Source organism: Macaca nemestrina, chromosome 8, assembly GCF_043159975.1.
Source record: "Macaca nemestrina isolate mMacNem1 chromosome 8, mMacNem.hap1, whole genome shotgun sequence".
Taxonomy (NCBI): domain Eukaryota; kingdom Metazoa; phylum Chordata; class Mammalia; order Primates; family Cercopithecidae; genus Macaca; species Macaca nemestrina.
In genome coordinates, this window is record NC_092132.1 from 147,229,082 (window position 1) to 147,249,968 (window position 20,887).

General features: G+C 45.2%; 1 long non-coding RNA gene across 2 annotated transcripts in view; it reads right to left on the bottom strand.

Annotated features, from left to right (window-relative positions):
- Positions 1 to 1,318: 1,318 nt before the first annotated feature.
- The window catches only part of LOC105464167 (uncharacterized), a 59,503-nt gene continuing 39,934 nt past the window's right edge, over positions 1,319 to 20,887 (bottom strand). For both annotated transcript variants that reach the window (XR_011607286.1, XR_011607288.1), the window contains exons 4-5: positions 6,793 to 6,895; positions 1,319 to 1,410 (exon numbers count right to left, since the gene is read on the bottom strand). This is a non-coding gene — a long non-coding RNA (uncharacterized lncRNA). The remainder of the gene's footprint in view (positions 1,411 to 6,792; positions 6,896 to 20,887) is intronic.

Genomic DNA, 20,887 nt, shown 5'->3' on the forward strand with positions numbered 1-20,887 from the left:
GGGGGTGAGAATATAAAACGGTGCAGCTGCTATGGAAAACATCATGGTGGTTCCTCAAAAATTAAACATAGAATTACTATATGATCCAGTCCATTCTCGCATTGCTATAAAGAAATACCTGAGACCGGGTAATTTATAAAGAAAGAGTCTTAATTGACTCATCATTCCACCTGCTGTGTGGGAAGCATGGCTGGGGAGGCCTCAGGAAACTTACAATCATGACAGAAGGCAAAGGGTAAGCAGGCACATCTCACATGCCAGAGCAGGAGAGAGAGAAGAAGAAGGGAGGTGCCATGCACTTTTAAACAACCGGATATTGTGAGAACTCACTCACTACCATGAGAACAGCAAGGGGGAAATCCGCCCCCATGATCCAATCACCTCCCACCAGGTTTCTCCCCCAACACAGGGGATTACAATTCAACATGAGATTTGTGTGGAGACACAGTGCCAAACCATATCCATACCCAAAGTCAGTGAAAGCAGAGACACAAACAGATATTTGTACATCCATGTCTATAGCAACATTATTCACAGCGACCAGAGGGTGGAAGTAACCCAAGTGTCCTTGGACGGCAGAATGGATGAGCAGAATGGGTCATCCACAGGCGATGGAACATGATTCAGCCTTCGAAAGGAGGAAATTCTGACACGTGCTACTCCATGAATGAACCTTGAAAACACTATGCTAGGTGAAATAAGTCCAGTCACTAAACGACAAATACTGAATGAGTCCACTCATATGAGGTACCTAGAGTAGCTGAATTCATACAGACGGAAAGTAGAATGGGGGTTGCCAGGGAAATGGAAAGTTGGTGTTTCATGGGTACAGAGTTTCCGCTGGGAGAGATTTTAAAATATCTAGAGATGGATAGTGGTGGTGGTTGCATAACAATGTAAATATAGTTAGTGCCACAGAACTGCACACTTAAAAATGGTTACGATGGTCAATTTTATGTTATATAGATTTTTCCACAATTAAAAAAAAAAAAAAAGTAGCCTTTTCACAAGATGGCGCGAAAGAAAAGAAGGAAGCTCCTGCCCCTCCTAAAGTGGAAGGAAGTCAAAGTGAAGGCTTTGAAGGCCAAGAAGGCAGTGTTGAAAGGCGTCCACAGCCACACAAAAAAGAAGACCCACACGTCACTCACTTTCCGGTGACACTGTGACTCCAGAGGCAGCCCAGAGAGAACAAGCGGCCCAAATATCCTCGGGAGAGCGCCCCCCGGAGAACAAGCTTGACCACTATGCTATCATCAAGTTGCCGCTGACCACTGAGTCAGCAGTGAAGAACATAGAAGAAAACAACACACTTACATTCATTGTGGATGTTAAAGCCAACAAGCACCAGATCAAGCAGGCTGTGAAGAAGCTCTATGACATTGATGTGGCCAAGGTCAGCTCCGGTTCGGCCTGATGGAGAGAAGAAGGCATATGTTCAACTGAATCCTGATTACAATGCTTTGGGTGTTGCCAACAAAATTGAGATAATCTAAACTGAGTCCAGCTGGCTGATTATGTGTGTATATATATATATGCACAAGAAATAAATGTTTGCTTTTATTTGTCTGCTTGTGAGGGTCAGATCTTAAGAAAAGTTTACAGAAGTTAAGAGTGATGGTGATGCCACAACTGGAAAGACTGGGCACATGGAGGTTCTTGCCCCAGTGAGGGCACTGCTGCTTTCCAGCGAGGCTGTTTTCAAGCCTGAATCCTGAGCCTTTGTTCAAAGCATGTCATCTCTCCAAGGTCCTGAGCAGACCACCCGGAAGGTGCAGTGGAGATGGTTTGGGGAGGGGTGGAGTCATGGCTGTGGAGTACAGCAGGGGTACCATTGGCTCAGAAGTCCTTTCTCTCTATGACAGAAACCAAACTGCTGGTTGTGTGTCTAGCGACAAACCCAGGAACCTGTGAAAATTTGAAAGCACTGAGCAACCCCTAACAAGAGCATTCCCTCAGTCCCTGATACCAAAACACCTGGCATCCCAGGTGAAGGCCTAGCTCAGCTGCCATCTCCAGGAGGGAGCCGAGGTCTCACCACAGCAACACACCTGCTATCCCATCCCTCCAAGACGCAGCAGCCCAACTGCTCCATCCAGTCCCTTCATTTCACTGCATCACTGGCCAGTGGAGTCAGTGTTTAATATACTAATGTTGGCAAATTCCATGATCACACAAATGTAAATATCTATACCTAGTATTTGCATTTGATATATAAACATGCTTGTTGTATAATGAGAATTACAGTTATCCCAGCCCAGGGTGGTATCCAACAACTCCTATGATTCACACCAGCTCCAATGCTCTGAGCACGGGATAAATACTGAACCAGGGGAACACAGTAGGCCTGGACTAGGTGGAAGGGCAGTCGACCCCAGCTCAGGGACATTGCTGGAAGCCCAGGGTGGACCACACAGGTATAGGGATTAGGAAACCAAAGACGATTGAAATGAAGTGTCCACCTTCAAGGAGTGTGAGCCTCCAGGTGCCTACAGAAAGAGCAAAAGCAGTAAGGCCCACCATCACTGACTGGGTGCCAGGCACTATCCTAATTTCATAACAACATTTAATCATTGCAACAATCTTTTGCAGTAGATACTGCTTATTGTCACCACCTCACAAATGGGGAAACTGAGGCATGGAGCATTAGGTAACTCCCAACACCACCCAGTTCCTCACAGCAGGTAGCCTGGGTTTTAGTCACCTGAGTCTGCAGACCTGCCATGCTGTAGGGTGCAGCCTAGTCCCATAACCCAAGCTAGAAGGTGAGGAAGGTTTCCAGGCTGCATGAAATTCTCCTGGAGGGAGCTGATCCCATTCTGGATAGTAGATTCCAATGGAGGAAGGTAAAACCCTTATAACTCATGAGGGCCACACTCATACTTAATAAACAAGGACCCAAGGCCAGGAAGGGACCCCGTGAAGATTCTGGTTGGGCCTTGCTGGGAGCATCCAGCTTGCTCTTCCAGATGGCTGTGAGTGTCTGGCAGAGTTTACCACTTATGGTCACAACACAAGCAGTCTGCTTTGATGAGAAAGCCTGGCTCCAAGCCAGGGCTCACATGGCAGGTGCAAGATTATTTATTAAGCGTGCAGGGTCCCAGAATCCAGCACCCAGCCTGGCCTTCCACGGGCTTTACAGGGAAGCAGCTATGCTGGGTGGTAGGAGGTAAGGAGGAAATGAGGGTTTATAGAGGTAGGAGGGAGCAACCGGGGTAGAGAGTACACTCCCTTTTTCCCTATAAGACAGCTGTTCCATTACATCCTGAATTACCCAACTCTCAATACTGTTAAAACATAAAGCTTGCATTGTTTTGGTTACTTTTAAAGGCAGTTGTAATTTTGAAGTCCATAGGTAGAGTTAGGGCAGGATTGTTTGAAGATCTGGGCCAAGACCTGCCTCTGACCTGGTCTCCGTGCCCAGCTCATTGGCCTCTTCTGCCCAGAAGCCAACCTGCAGTGAGTGAGATCCAGGACGCAGGAACAAAGTCTGCCTTCACACAGGTACACTGGTGGCAGCCCCAGAAGCAACCTGCCCTTACACAAGGCCATGAGCCCCAGGCATCGCATTCTTCCTTCTCCACACTGCTCTCTGGCGTGTTTTCCTCACTTCCCTACTTGCTCCTTTACCTTTACCTTCCTATCCTTCCTGGGCTCCCAGAAACACCACAGGACCGGAAGCCAGAAGACTCAGCATCTACAGACCCAGTAACTGGAAAACGCAAAGCAAATCGGTCCACACTGTTGAACATCATTAGTTTCCACCTCCAGAAAATGGGACCTTGGGGAAGATGGATCTGCTATACTAGTCTCACAGGCTGAGGCAGTGATCATATGAGAGCATGGGTCCTTCAGAACCTTTTACATACTGTGCGAACGTGCCAGGACGGGAAGCCCCAGCAGAGATGGCTAATAGGGGGCATCCCAGAAGAAATGTGTGACCATTTCATGGGATGTTTTCTCCAAGCTAAAGGTGATGGAACATCCTATACATTATCTTAGACCCTAATAATTAGCTGTTCAATCAATGAGTGCATAAATGAGCCAAAACCAGTTAAGGATGCATGCATCTGAAATTAACGAACACCCACTGAGCTTTCATTATGTGCCAACTCTTGTCATGGGTTTCCTTTGTGTGAAATTCAAAGACTAAATCGCCTTCTAATGTAAAGGCAATAAAGAGGCAAACAACTCTGATTCAAGGCAGAGGCACTGGGGGAGAAGTAAAAAATACAGTGCAGATTCAAAAGGAGGAAAATGCTACATCATTGGGAGGTCAGGAAAGGTTCACTGGCCATGACACATGGACAGAATTCCAAACTGTGTCACCAAGAAAGGGTGTCCCAGACCAAGGGAATCATCTGCCCGAAGCTATCAAGGCAGAAGACGTGGGACTTGGAGGGAGCAATAAAACCAAAGCATAGGTGTAAGTGGAAGTGCAAGAAAAAAAGTGGACACTAAACCAGGAAAATGTGATTGGATCCAAAGAACAGAGGTCTCCAAGTGTCAGCTGAGGATGTTAGATTTACTCTCAGGACAGGAATGAGTGTCTGGATTCTTCCAGGCATTGACTGACACAACAGATTCCTTTTGCAGAAGAGCAAGTGATCAGTTATGGTTTCAATTAATAATCCCCTGCCTAAACATAACTTCCTGCTCCCTGGTACAAACACTCTCTCCCAAGTGAGCAAGTCACTAGCCCCTGAAACCTAGCGATCATCACGTATTAAATGGGATTAGCAGTGCCCAGATCACAGTGTTGTTCTGGGAATTAACTGTGACAAGAGCTACGCAAGTATCTGGCTTGGAGATGTGTCTTTTTGTCGAAAGTACAACAACAGCTTTTTTTGGTAGGGACTTATTTGCGATACAGACACACCTAAAATGAGGAAATACATTCCAGAATTATCTAGCTGAAGAAGACTCCATGTCATAGGTTAGGAATTTCAGGGGTGGGAGTCAGTGGCTTGCCACAGCATTGAGCCCAGAGACCGGGCCTCCTGACCCCAGCGTCCTCTCTCTTGCTGCTGGTTTCTCAGAAATCAAACACCAGAGAGTGAGTAAATGCACCTGGAATACTTCCTGCAACAGAAAAGCCTGGCCTTTCTTGCTCATCCTAATCCCCCATCCATTAAAAGTCCTGAGTGCAGATGTTGAAGACAACATTGACCAACTCTGCAAAACCGCTTTGTTGCTGGCTTGCATAGAACAGAGAGTGCAGGTGGTCAACCACAAAGTCAAGAAGATCACCTTATACGGACAGAACCTTGCCTTGACTCTGGAAGCTATATCCTATCTACCTCCCATCCCTAAATGCACAGGTGGCATGAGTTATTGGGTGTATCATTTTGCAGATTAGGAATTAATGGCTCAGAGAAATTGAACAACTACGCCAAGAACATATGGCTGGTAACCATCGATTGTCTCAGCTTCTGCAGCTTCTCAACATGCCATTGCCTTCACCAATGCTACCAGTTACCTCTGTGTTGCTGAAACCAGTGAGCACTCTTTCGGTCTCTCTCACCAAACACTTTCTTCCTAAAAGCCCTTATCGTCCCTTGGCTCTCATGACACCACACTCCTCTGGTTTGGTGCTCTCAGAACACTCCCTCGCACTGTTGTTGGTTAGCCCATCCAACTCTACTAGACCTCAGATGTTGGAGTTACCCAGGAATGCCCCCCTTGGCCCTCTCTGCTTTTCATTCTGCAGAGAGGAATTTCACGCACACCTTTGGCATTGATTGTCTCTCTAGGCCAGCTTAGAAGATATATCCCTGCCTGAATGGCCCATGCGCTTCTCAAACTCCACAAACCCAAAGCCCAACTCACTGTCTGCAGCTTGTCCTTGTAAATAACAGCCCCATCCACCTGAAATGACTCTGGCTTCAGTCTTCTCTCTCCTCCGCTTCCTACACCCAAATAAACCTTTTCATTCCTCCTTCTAAGTATTAATAGCTCTTAAACCTTCAGTTTCTACCATCCTCACCACCACCCTGCCTCTTATACTGGACTCATCTGGTAGCCTCTTAAATGGGCTCCCTGCAGCTACTCACATCTTCTTCCAAATCAGCCTCCACAAAGCAACCAGGCTGATGTTTTCAAAATGTAAATGGGACCATGTTACTCTCTTAAAATCTTTTGATAGGTGTCCAAATGAATGACTGGATAAACAAAATGTAGTATATACAGACAATGAAATAGTATTCAGCCTTAGAAGAAAGGAAATTCTCACACATGCTACATAGATGAGCCTTGAGGACACTGTGCTCAGTAAAAGAAGCCAGACGCAAAAGGACAAACACCGTGTGATTCCATTCAGATGAGGCACCTATACTAGTTAAATTCACAGAGATAGAAAGTATAGCTGGGGTTACCTGGGGCTGGGAGAGAGGAAAGTGGGAGTTACTGTTTAATGGGTATGGAGTTTCAGTTTTCCAAGACAAAAAAGTGCTGGAGATGGATGATGATGATGCCCGCACAACAATGTGAGTGTACTTAGTGCCACTAGACTACACACTTAAACGTTGTTAAAATGGTAAATTTTGTGTTATGTGTATTTTGCCACAATATTTAAAAATAAAGGAAACTGTTCAATGGTTTCCCCTTTCCCCCATAGAAAAGTTCCACATTGCCAGGCATGGCAGCTCACACCTGTAATCCCAGCATCTGGAAGTCTGAGCAGGCAGATCTCTTGAGCCCAGGAGTTCAAAACCAGCCTGGGCAACATGGTAAAACCCCATCTGCCCAAACACAAAAAAAATAAACAAAAAATTAGCCAGGAGTGGTGGCACTCACCTGTAGTCCTAGCTTCTTGGGAGGCTGAGGTAGGGCCTGGAAACCTCTTGAGCCTGGGAGGTAAAGGCTGCAGTGGGCCGTGATCAGGCCACTGCACTCCAGCCTGGGTAACAGAGAAAGACCATGTCTCAAAACAAGAAAAGAAAAGTTCCCCACCCTTGACAGGGTTCCCCAGGCATGGTAGGCAAGCCCCTGAGCCTGCTATCCTCCTCTCCCCGTTTTTCAGGGCCAGCTGCAATGCACTTTGCTAGTTCCTGACATGGATGGCCTCTGAGGGTCTGTGTCCTCTGCCCAGAGTGCTCACTGCCCCTCTCTCCCTGCACCACTCCTTTTGCCTGAACAGCTTCTGCTCCGCTTTTAAATCTCAACTTCAACACCCCAAGTTCTGAAGGGACTTCCTTCACACCCAAATGATGCCACGACCCTGGATTCACATGAATATTATTCCTTGTGCTGTGCCTGCAAGAGATTTAACACCCGCAAAATTATTTAACACTTGTATGCCAAGCTGAGAATGAGACCCGTCTCTGTCTCGTCTGTGTGTGTGTGTGTTTATAGTGCCAGGCACAGCATCGATAAAAGTCCTTCCAGGCCTACTGTTGGATCACAGAAGAGGCACCATGCTCACTGTTTTCCTGAGTCCAAGCCTTCCCTCTATGTGGCTTTGACTCTGCTAAGTCCCTTGATGACTGTGGACAAAAGAGCAAAAGTGGGCTGAAGGCAGGAGTGCAGGATGGGTCTGCTCTCCTCACGCTGAAAAGCCTACCAAGTGTTCAACCCCATGAATTATCACAAGGCCAGCTCCCCTCCAGCCTCCCCTCAACTTGCAACATACCCCGGCAGGGCGGGGCCCTCAGTCTCTTCCCTCCTTCTGGATCATCCCTGTCCTGGTGCATTAGTCAGGGTACTCCAGAGAAACAGAGCTAAAAGGACGTTCATAAACAGATAGAAAGAATAACCCTCTGGCTTATTAAGAGGGATTGGCTCATGTGATGACGGAGGCTGAGCAGTCCCACTATCTGCCATCTGCAAGCCAGAGGCCCAGGAAAGCTGCAGATGTCGTGCACTCCAAACCTGAGGGCCTGAGCACCAGGGCAGTCTATGGAGCAAGTCCTGGTCTGAGTCTGAAAGTGCCTGAACTAGAAGTTCCAGTGTCCCAGGGCAGGAAAGAATGGGTGTTCCAGCTCAAGAAAAGACAGCAAGTTTGCCTTTTTGTTCTACTCTTCCCCCAATAAATTGCACAATGCTGCCCACACTGGTGAGCGCACATTTTCTTTACTACAGATTCAGATGCTAACCTCTCTCCAAAGCACCATCAGACACACCCAAAAAGAGTGTGTTACCAGCTGTCTGAACATAGCCCCGTCAGGTTGATAAAGAAAATTACCCATCACACCTGGGTCCTACCCGACTTCCTGTGATACGGAAGCATCGACACCGTGCAAGCTCTTGGCCAACGTTGTCTCATCTAACTCCACCAACAGCCCTCCGTTCTTCAGAGGAGGGATGGTCACAAATTGCCCCAGGTCACATTGAGAGAGCAGGAATGCCAACACGTTTTTTCACCACCAGAGTCCTGCTGTGTCTCTAAGATTTGATTCCTTGACTTTGCAGTCTCTGAGGATAACACCGTAACACTGTCCAGCATCCCCTACCCATTCTTCAAGCTACCTCTAAATGCCACTTCCCCAACAGCGCCTTTCCTAAGCCCCATGAGGCACTCTTCCTCTCAGCTCCCAGAGGAGACTTCTAGAGCCAATATTGATCTAGCCATGGGCGTGACTTTTTTCTCTGAGGCCCCCACAAGCCTGCAAGCTCCCTGGAGACAGAAGCCAGGTCTTCATCTCTGCTTTCTCCAAATCTAGCCCAGCCCCTGCATACAGAAGATACTTATTATTAACATGGGTTGAATAAATAAATCAAAGGGTAATGTGCCTAACCTACTCAAGCCCGTTTCTTCTTCTGGGAAGAGGGGATAAATAATTCTTGCATGACCTGCTTCACATGGTTGTCGTAAAGTTGGAAATGAGAGAAGGTGTTTCCTTCACTTAAAAATACCGCTGAATATAAGATTCACAATTCATTATCCACTTTTCAGAGGAGAATCAGGAGAAGGGGAGAGAAGACCACATTAATTATTTACATCAATTATAAGATTCACCTTACCTTCAAAATGCTAAAATTGAAAAAGCGTACATTCATGCATCCTATGAATACATCGAGATGTGTAAAACCATGAACCAGTGACATTGTATGAGTTGTGGCCATTTGAGGAGTTTGTTAAAAAGACAGATCCTGGAGCCTCATTATCAAAAATTCTGATTCAAGGGTGATTTTGGGGGGGGTGAAGAATCACCAGGTGATTTTGATAAGCTGCCTAGTTTGGAAACTGGTCCCTAAAAAGACATAAAATTCACCCTCTTCTTTTAAAAAGGAGGAAACTGGGGGTGGCAGATAACCCAGAGCTTGTCACAGATCGGGCACAGGCAGTTCCACAAAGCCCTGACTCCAGCTTCCCCTCCAACTCTTCACTGGGGCTTCCCACCAGGCCACGGTGCCTCCTTCTGGCTCCAGCTCAGACTTTACCAGATGCTGATGACTTCAACAATTCCGGACTCCTGACATCATTGGCTGTTCTCATTTCTGCAAAACCAATGAACAAACCACTCACAGGAAAAAGCCAGTTACAGCAGGCAGCAGTCTGGGGGGATTTCAGATGGGAGCTGATAGTTGCACACACAAAACTGGTTTTACTTCCTTTAGGGTCTAGTAACCCTTTTACTCCACACTCCAGACAAACCATCTGAACACATGATCCCTTGAGTTGCTGAAATGCTTCCAATTGCCTTTGTTTTCAACAAGGTTAAAACAGCATGAAACAACCTGGCTGGCATTTGGCAGAGGACCACCATGATTCCCTTTTGTGTGAAACAAAAAGAAGTCCCCAAAAGTCAAGGACCTTGGAGAGCCCGACGTATGCTCAGATTTTTGTTTGTTTGTTTTTGTTTTTCTTTGTTTGTTTTATTTTTAATTGATACATAATAATTGTACATATGTATGAGTTACACTGTGATACTGATATATGTACACCTTGTGTAATGATCAGTAAGCCAGACACAGAGAGACAAAATACCACCTGATCTCACTCATATAGAGAAACTAAAAAGTGGATCTCACAAAAGCAGAGAGGGGAATGGACTTATCTGAGACTGGGGAGGGGAGGGGGAGAAGGGGATGGGGAGGGGTTGGTCAATGGGCACAAAGTCACTATTAAACAGGAAGAAAACGTTCTGGTGCTCTACTGCCCACTAGGGTGATTATAGTTGACAATGGTGTATTGTATATTTCAAAATAGCTAGATTCTGAGATTCTGAGAAACCAGGGCCAGGCTCAGGGGTGAAAAGGGACTGCCTGGACTCTCGGGCAGCACCACCCACCCCAGCCAAGTGGGATTGACTGGGTCCGGTGCCAGGACAGATGCAGGCATTGTCGCCTCACTTCAGAGGCTCAGGGAAGCCTCTGGTTGTCCCTCTTTTAGCGTTCACGCTGTCACTTTGAACAAATCTCTTTACGCTCTGCAATTAACTTCTATATCTGTAAATGATCTGATGATGTTGAGCTACATTAGTTCTACCTTTCCTTTTATTAACTGCCAGAAACTGTCTGTCACACAAAAGCCATTCAGGAGGCCTGGCCCGTGGAAGAAATGGCTATGGCTATGAAGTGGGCTAGGGTGTCGAGCGCAGCCTTGTTGGTATTGGCAGAAACCCTAAGTCCCAGGGACTCCTGGAAACTCCCTGGAGTAGACACTGGCTACGTCCTTCCAGCTGAGATGTTATGAGACTATGATTCTGATGGGCAGTAAATGACAATTCTGGGCATAACTGGGAGAAGTTGATTTCCTTGCTTGGCTCAACACTTCCCCAGCAGAGGTGGGCTCTGGGTCCCATCTGTCAGAGCACAGTTGCAACTCCCTGGGAGGTACAGGTTGGTCATGACTCTAAATGCTACCCTTTACCAAGTGTGTTTCTACTGCAGTGGGGGAAACCATCCAACACTCATTCTGGAAAGAATATTAGAGGCATTGCAACACATCCTGGGAGGATTGCTGGGGAGCTAGGGTGGACATTAAGACCATCCACCTCTTTGCCACCTCTAAGGCTTTTTTATTAGGTATCAGAATGGGATGTGGATGTAGAACAAAAATAGGCTGCCTGATAAAGCTTTCTCTGAATTGTAGAATTACTACAGGCTTTGTGTTTCTTCAAAGTGTATGTAATGTCTCCAACCTGGCTAACAAAAAGGTAGTTATGCAAATTATGAATTATAATATCATTGTCACTTTTTTTACATTTTGCCTTCATATTTCAGAAAGGAATTGAAACAGAAATTATCTGTAAATAGAATTTGCTTCTCTAGAAATCCTTTGAAACCCTTTGAAAGCACCAAGTACCTATAGATTCACAGTGTGAGTCTGAGCTACTTGCATCACCTCCATAAGGTATACCGACATGACACATTCGTGTATCTCCAATGTGGCCCAAACGTGGCACGGAAAGCCAGAATTCTACTGCTGGCTCCCTTTGGAGCCATGTTGCTCAGTAAGGCCACCACTTGGGCCAATGCCCACCACTGGACCTATCGTTTTTTACTCGAAGGAGTGGACGTTGCGATTATATTCAAAATAGAAGAGACTGAAATATTTTATTACACTGAGCAATTCTATCCTGCAGAACAAACAAAAAACATCATAAGCCAGGTTGAATGATAAAGTAGAGAAAACATCGGTAACATATATGAGAAACAAAAGCACTGATTTCAAAGAATAAAAAAAGCTGCAAAACAATTTTTAAAAATGATCCAATGGTCAATTGACAGACAAAACTGACCAAGGAAATGCAATGCAAACAAAATAGCAGAGAAACAACGAGAGGCACAGATCCATCCTTCCCTAAGTCACCTGGCCACACAGCTCCTCCTGCTCCTACCATGCTTCCTCTAAAGTGGCCGAAGAGCTGCATGTTAAGAAATATCCATCTGCCATCCTTCTTCCAGTGTGGTATGTAATCATTATAATATGACCCACCATTCACGGACAACTTCTGCTCTCTGTGTCCTGTGCTCCACTTTCTACTCATTTTTCTCATCTAATAATCACAACGTCCCATCTCATCCCCTATACAGAAGACAAGGATGTTGATGACCGCTGAGATGCCTTTTCAGTGGCTAGCCTAGGATTCGAACCCAACCCTGTCTGGTTCTTTCTTTTGCCAGGGTCTCTCAACCTTGGCACAATTAACAATTGGGGCTTGATAATTCTTTACCATAGGAGGCCATCCTGTGCCTTGTAGCATGTTTAGCAGCATCCCTGACCTCTCGTAACCAGACGCTCATAGTGCTCCCTCCCAAGCTGCAGCAGAAAAAGTGTCTCCAGACATCACCAAAGTCCCCTGAGTGGCAAAATCACCCCTGGTTAAAAACCACTGCTTTCAACTATGTTTTCAACCCTGCTGCCCTAGTTTCACCCCAGATCCACAAGAAACCCAGTGATCCTCCAGGGCCCTTGTCAGGTGGGTGTGGAAACATATAAGTCATTTAAAATAAAGTATTTACTGTCTGTCTCTCCTCAGCCCACAGTAAAGTTGTTGAGATAAGGAACTATGTCTCTAATTCACCCTAGCACGGTGCCTGGCAGATAGCCAGTGTCCAAGATGTTCATAATGTATAAATGAATGGATAAACCCAGGCCAGTATGAATGGTAATACTGGAAACAGGTACAAGCCTATACTTTTTTTTTTTTGCATGTAATTGTAAATTAGTAAACCTTGTGGAGAACAAATTGGCAACATGTATTAAAATTTTAAAGGTGGAACACCTTTAAACTTTCAGCCAACAACTGCAAGCCTAAGAATTAATGCAGTAAATTCCATATCACCTACCTCAGGAAAACCCACCAGTGAGTTGCCCAAGTCAACTTATTTATCCTCATGGTTCCCTGTGCTTTGTTTTCATAATATTTATCATCAAAATAATTAAATAGGCTCATTAGTCCTCCTCCTTCAAAGCAGGGACAAGCATTTACAGGTTCTTAGTATATATTTGTTACATAAGTAATAATTTATATGAGTAACTATAACAAGTAAATATATGTATATACATACATTTGCTATTATAACTGTGATTACTGCACTACTCTTATAGTAGTAAAAAAAATAGAAATAATCTAATATCCATTTACAGGAATGTGGTTAAAAAGTATTCTACTGAGCATCTGTATATCTTCTTTAGACAAATGTCTATTTTGCCCATTTTTAAATCATGTTGGGTTGTTGTTGAGTTTTAGGAACTCTTTATATATCTGGACATAAAAATATTGTCAGACATAAAATCTGCAAATATTTGCTCCCATTCTACGACTTGCCTTTTTATTCCATTAATAGTGTACTTTGATGCACAAAAGTATTTTTTAAATTTTGATGAAGATCAATTTATCCATTTTCTCTTTTATTGTCTGTGTCTTTGGTGTCATATCCAAGAAATCATTGCCAAATCTATTATCGTGAAGTTTTTCCCCTATGTTTTCTTCTAAGAGTTTTGTACTTGTAGTTTTTATGTTTGGGTCTTTCATCCATTTTGAGTTAATTTTTGTATATGCTATTAGCTAAGGGTCCAATTTCATTCTTTTGCATGTGAATATCCAATCTTCCCAGCACCGTTTGTTGAAGATTGTCTTTTCTCCCTTTCAGTGGTAGTGACACCCTTGTTGGAAATCATTTGACCACATATGCAAAAATTTACTGTTAAGCTTTCTATTCTATCCCACTATTTACATATCTGTCTTTATGCCAGTACCACGCCATTTTGATTATTGTTCCTTTGTAGTGAGTTTTAAAGTCAGGAAGTATGAATCCTCCAAATTCGTTCTTCTTTTTCAAGATTGTTTTGGCTATTTAGAGTTCCTTGACATTTTCTATAAATTTTAAGATAAACTTTCTATTTCTGCCAAAAAAATCATTGAGATTTTGATAGGGATTGCATTGTATCAGTAGATCACATTGGGTAATAAGTACAAGAAAAGTTATACATGAGGCACAGTCAAAAATTCACATATAACTTTCAACTCCCTAAAAACTTAACTACTAATAGCCTACTGTTAACCAGAAGGCTTGTCAATAAAATAAAATATTAATTAACATACATTTTCTACGTTACATGTCTCATATAAGATATTCTTAGAATAAACTAAGCTAGAGACAAAAGTTATTAAGGAAAACATAAGGAAGAGAATATATATTTACTCTTCATTAAGTGGAAGAGGATAATCATAAAGGTCTTCATCCTCATCATCTTCACATCGAGTGGGTTGAGGAGGAGGAGGTGGAGGAGGGGTTGGTTTTGCTGTCTCAGGGGTGACAGAGGTGGAAGAAAATCCATGTGTAAATGGACCTGTACAGTTCAGCCCTGAGTTGTTCAAGGATCAACTGAAAATGCATGCATTATAAAAATGAATTTGATCTACAAGTATTGAAAGATACACAACTGCTGGGTGGAAAGGAAAAAAAAGCAAGCTGCATATCAGTATTACAATGTGTTTTCTTTTTACAATCTGTAAAGTATTAAAGTGTACATGAATAGATACCTCTATGTGTGTAGAAGAGAATGTCATTAACTGAGAGAAACCCAATTGTTAGCAATCTGTTTATCCATGAAAAACAGGATTCAAGGCAACTTTCCTTTTCTGCTGATACACATCAGTATTGTTTTAACTTTTTGCAGCACATATATTATTTTTATAAAGAAAATATATTATCTACAAATAATAAATATTTACTTTATTTGCAAATAAAGACAACAAAACCAACAACAGGGAAGACTTTGAAGACCAGCGCTCCCAGAGCCATCAGCTCTGCTGCGCTTGCTGTGTTCCCTGGTGTCTGAGGTCACTCTCCTTGGCACTGGGATGTCCTGCCTGCAGAAGAGAGGATGACACGCAACCCCCTCTGCTGATGGCTTGGGTCAGTTCTGGACGTACCACTCATTACCTGTACATTACTCTCTGTCAGTCTAGGTGTACCATCTAGGATGGGGTGATGATGACCTCATAATATGGAAAAGACTAGAAATAAGCATGGTAAGAAGTAGCACTAATTGAACACTCCTCATCTGTGCACATAAATGTATTAAACCCACATGATCCTCTAGTGTTTGACAGTTTACCATTCCTACTAGCAGTGGGACAGGTAAGTGCCAGACCCAGCTGGCCCTGCCTCTCCATAGAGGCACAGAGCTGAATCCATCCTGTCTGACTCAGAGGCTGGCTCAGCTCCCATCAAACACAGCCTCTCATGGTCCTGAGGACTAGACGCATTCACAGTGGCATCGCACCTGGCTGGGGCGGTGCTCGGTGAGGCTGTGTCCTTCGTTTTCCTTCCTTGTGGCATTGAGGAGCTAGCTCCAACCTACATGGGTGGAACTGACTCTCTGAGGAGCTCCTGAGATGGGACTGAAACCAGCTCAGCCCCATCATGCGAGGACTGTGTCCTGTTGACCTTGAAGGTAGAGCCCCAGGGCAGGCACTGCCCTACACAGCTTCTGTCCTGCCCCAGACCCCCTCCCCTCTGCACACTCAGGTCTCGTGCTCCAGAGCTGTGACAAGGACCTGACACAAACAGCTTCTGCTCTGGGCAGCTGCCAGTGGCACGGCCTGTGAGGCCAGCAGTCAAGGACGTGCCTTTAACAGACCTCCTAAATCTACTGCAAGTGGCCAGGTGCAATGGCTCATGCCTGGAATCCCAGCTTCTTGGGAGGCTGAGGCACGAGAATTGCTTGAACCCGGGAGGCAGAGGTTGCAGTGAGTCGAGATCACGCCACTGCATTCCAGTCTAGGCGACACTCTGTGAGAATCTGCCTCAAAAAAAAAAAAAAAAAAAAAAAGACCAGGCACAGTGACTCATGCCTGTAATTCCAGCACTTTGGGAGGCTGAGGCGGGCAAATTACGAGATCAGGAGATCAAGACCATCCTGGCTAACACATAACACAGTGAAACCCCATCTCCACTAAAACTACAAAAAATTAGCCGGGCGTGGTGGTGGGTGCCTGTAGTCCCAGCTACTTGGGAGGCTGAGGCAGGAGAATGGCGTGAACCCGGGAGGCAGAGCTTGCAGTGAGCTGAGATCACACCACTGCACTGCAGCCTGGGCTACAGAACGAGACTCTGTCTCAAAAAAAAAAAAAAAAAAAAAAAAAAATCTACCATAGGTAAGGGAATAAGGAATTGTGCTCACCACTTATGGAACTTGCACAGTCTCAAACCAAACAAAACATCCATGACTTAAAACCTTAAGTTCCTCCCTGAAGAGGAAGCCCCCACAGGGGTGAGGGTAACAGGAGGTTGGGGTGCTGCTAGGAATGGAGTCCCCGGAGTTTTGATGTGCTAGAAGAAATGAAGAGTTCACCAAGAATACAGATAACACTTGCATAAGTCTAACCAGCTGCCAAAACAATGTGCCACAGGCTGGGTAAATGCAAGTTTATTTCTCACGGTTCCAGAGGCTGGAAGCTCAAGATGAAGATGAAGGCTGATTCGGTTCCTGGTGACGGCCGCTTCTTGGTTTGTGCATCACGCCTTCTTGCCATGTCCCAGAGCTCTGATATCTCTTCCTCTGACTAGAAGGCCACCAGTCCTATGCCCTCATTTAGCCTAATTACCTCCTTAAACATCCTTGCATGCATTTATGCAAGCAGGGAATGTGTTCCATCCATAGCAACACTCTTCTGTTTACTCATTTCTTCCAAAATAGTCACTGATTATCTATGTCAGACCCTGAACCCTCCAGTGAGGGGAGACCGCTGAGATCCCACTCGGCTCCTCCCCTCTGTCAGCCTTCACTGATGACTGGAGGGAGAGACCAGCATGCAGAGAGCCAGAAATCCAGCCCCTTCCATCCAGGGTCAGAAATCCAGCTCCTTCCATCCAGGGTCAGAAATCCAGCTCCTTCCATCCAGGGTTAGAAATCCAGCACCTTCCATCCAGGGTTAGAAATCCAGCTATTTCCACCCAGGGTCAGAAATCCAGCTCCTACCATCCAGGGTCAGAAATCCAGCTCCTTCTACCCAGGGTCAGAAATCCAGCTCCTTCCATCCAGGGTCAGAAATCCAGCACCTTCCATCCAGGGCCAGAAATCCAGCTCCTTCCATCCAGGGTCAGAAATCCAGCACCTTCCATCCAGGGTCAGAAATCCAGCACCTTCCATCCAGGGCCAGAAATCCAGCTCCTTCCATCCAGGGTCAGAAATCCAGCACCTTCCATCCAGGGTCAGAAATCCAGCACCTTCCATCCAGGGTCAGAAATCCAGCTCCTTCCATCCAGGGTCAGAAATCCAGCTCCTCCCATCAAGGGTCAGAAATCTAGCACCTTCCATCCAGGGTTAGAAATCCAGCTATTTCCACCCAGGGTCAGAAATCCAGCTCCTTCCATCCAGGGTCAGAAATCCAGCTCCTTCCATCCAGGGTCAGAAATCCAGCTCCCTCCATCCAGGGTCAGAAATCCAGCTCCTTCCATCCAGGGCAGAAACGCAGCTCCTTCTATCTGCCAGTGGAGGATGGTTGACTTTAGCTACTTAATTCCTCTCAAATTCCTGTCTCATTTCTTCCCCCTTCCCCATATTGTGTAAGACCCTAATGGCTCCTCGGCCCCTTCCTGGGTCTTCCCAAGTCCAAGCTCACACCCTCTCCATGCATCCTCAACATCTCCACATTAGACTAGTTCTAAAATGGCAACAGGTTCATTTAATTCCTCTTCCAAAGTCTCCCTATTGCCTAAGAAGAAAACCAAAGCTGCTCAAAAGCCTAAATATGCACCCTCCACACACACACAAGCCTAAATGCATGCACACACCAAAACCTAAATACACTCACACAAACACGCAAGCCAAAATGCACACACACACACACAAAAGCCTAAATGCACGCACATGCCCACACACAAACCTAAATGCACATATACACACACAAGCCAAAATGCACACACACACAAATCTAAATGCACACACACAAAAGCCTAAATGCACACACACAAACACACACACCAAAATGCAAACACACAAAAGCCTAAATGCACAGAAACACACAAGCCGAAATGGACACACACACAAGCCTAAATGCACACACACAAAAGCCTAAATGCACACACGCAAAAGCCTAAATGTGCACAACATGCACACAAAGAAGCCTAAATGCATACCACACACAAGCCTTAATGCACACCACACACACACGCTCACACCTCCTATATAGGCCTTGGTCCCTGCTCTCCTGAGATGTCCGTGGTCCTCCCATCACACTTTCATCTACTCAGCCCCCGTCTGCTCTACAACCTCATCCCAGGTGTCATTTCCTCCGTTAGACTGTCATTCATCACAGGTGGGTCAGTGGCTTCATCCCTGGGCTGTCAAGGGCGTGTGCACTTTCTGCCGCCACATCCCCCATCAGTCTCCTTCGTCAGCACCCACCCACAAAGGCCACACCTTTGTCAACTGTGAGTGATGAAGCCAGGACTCTAGCCAGTCTCACTGCAATGATTTATGTGAAAGTAGATGCTGCATTCTGTTTGCATGTGGTTTCTCCTGGGCACATGGCATGGGACCTGGCCTCCTTACGATCTCACCTGGACTTCCACGCCTTCAGAGCTGACTACCACGTCTCACTCCTCAAGAGAGCCCAGGAGTGAACTCTGCTCTCCAGCATCACCCTGCTGATGGATATAAGTGGAGCTAGATGATGCCCCAGACACTGGGACTAAAATGACCTTCTTCTAGCACCATCACAGGATGCTTGAAATCCTGAAAACGTAACCTTAAAAAGTAAAGTGTTTCTTTTCAAAAGAAGACATTTATGCAGCCAACAGACACATGAAAAAATGCTCATCATCACTGGCCATCAGAGAAATGCAAATAAAAACCACAATGAGATACCATCCATACCAGTTAGAATGGCAATCATTAAAAAATCAGGAAACAACAGGTGCTGGAGAGGATGTGGAGAAATAGGAACACTTTTACACTGTTGGTGGGACTGTAAACTAGTTCAACCATTGTGGAACACAGTGTGGCGATTCCTCAAGGATCTAGAACTAGAAATACCATTTGACCCAGCCATCCCATTACTGGGTATATACCCAAAGGATTATAAATCATGCTGCTATAAAGACACATGTACACGTACGTTTACTGCAGCACTATTCACAATAGTAAAGACTTGTAGTCAACCCAAATGTCCATTAACGATAGACTGGATTAAGAAAATGTGGCACATATACACCATGGAATACTATGCAGCCATAAAAAAGGATGAGTTCGTGTCCTTTGTAGGGACAGGGACGAAGCTGGAAACCATCATTCTCAGCAAAGACAGGAAACCAAATACCGCATGTTGTCACTCATAGATGGGAATCGAACAATGAGAACACTTGGACACAGGGTAGGGAACATCACACACTGGGGCCTGTCATGGAGTGGGGGAAGGATAGCATTAGGAGATATACCTAATGTAAACAACGAGTTAATGGGTGCAGCACACCAACACGGCACATGTATACATATGTAACAAACCTGCATGTTGTGCACATGTACCCTAGAAATTAAAGTATAATAAAAAAATTAAAAATAAAAATACATTAAAAAAATAAAGCAAAATGTTTTTCAGGTTCAGAGCAGAAAACATCAGTCCTGAAAATCAGGATTCCAGGGTTTAGATTCCTTCCCCTCCCAGGATCTCCAGACACCATCGGACCTCACATGGTGCCCAGCAGCATCTGAGATTTTTTACTGTATTATCTTGTAAACCCCCAAAATTTGAGGCAGGTCTCATTTAATTCAGAAAGTTGATTTTGCCAAGGTTGAGGATGTGCCTGTGACACAGCCTCAGGAGGTCCTGACAACATGTGCCCAAGGTGGTCGGGGCACAGCTCGGTTTTACACATTTTAGGGAGACATGAGACATCAATCAATATATAAGAAGTACATACATTAATTCTGTCCAGAAAGGCAGAGGCAGCTTAAAGCAAGGCCCCCCACACTGGGGGCTTCCAGGTCACAGATATGTGAGAGACAGATGGTTGCATTCTTTTTGTTTTATTTTATTTTATTTTATTTTATTTTATTTTATTTTTGAGACGGAGTGCGGTTTTGTGACCCAGACTGGAGTGCAGTGGTGTGATCTCGGCTCACTACAACCAACATGTCCCAGGTTCAAGCAATTCTCCTGCCTCAGCCTCTCGAGTAGCTGGGATTACGGGTGTGTGCTACCACACCCAGTTAATTTTTGTATTTTTAGTAAGGACGGGGCTTCACCATGTTGGCCAGGCTGGTCTCGAACTCCCAACCTCAGATGATCTGCCCGCCTCGGCCTCCCAGAGTGTTAGGATTACAGACATGAGCCACTGTGCCCGGACCGCTTGCATTCTTTTGAGTTTCTGATAAGTCTTTCCAACAGAGGCAATCAAAATACGCATGTATCTCTGGGAGCAAAAAGATGACTTGAATAGAAAAAGAGGCAGATTGGCCCTGAGCAGTTCCCAGCTTGAAGCAGCCCAGGATATTTTTCTTTCACAATCTTACTGAACCCACACCCAGTGTAATCACCCGGAAGCCTCCTCAGGAGTCGGTCAGCACAGAGGCTAGGGAACGAGGCTTTCCAGGCTATTACACCAGTTTTCCATTTACCGGCTGGGTGACCTTGGGCAATTGGTTTCAATTCTCTGCACCTCAGCGTTTTTCTTCTCTAACATGAGGATAATATGGCCTGGTCAAAGAATCATAGTGTGGGTTCAGTAAGACGGAAAGAAAGGGACAGAAACAGATCTGATGGAATCCTGTAGCTAGCTCATCGAGGCAGTTCACAGAGGGTGTTTGGGAGGAACTTGGAAGAGGCTGAACCACATCTCACCCAGAAGCAGCAAGGAGACCTGTGTTTCGCTTCTTTCTTTCCTCTTTCCACAATCTCATTGCTCCGAGGTCAGGCATGGCTCACCCTTTTCCAAGTTTCTCCCAAACACCCTCTGTGAACTGCCTCAATGAGCTAGCTGCAGGATCCCA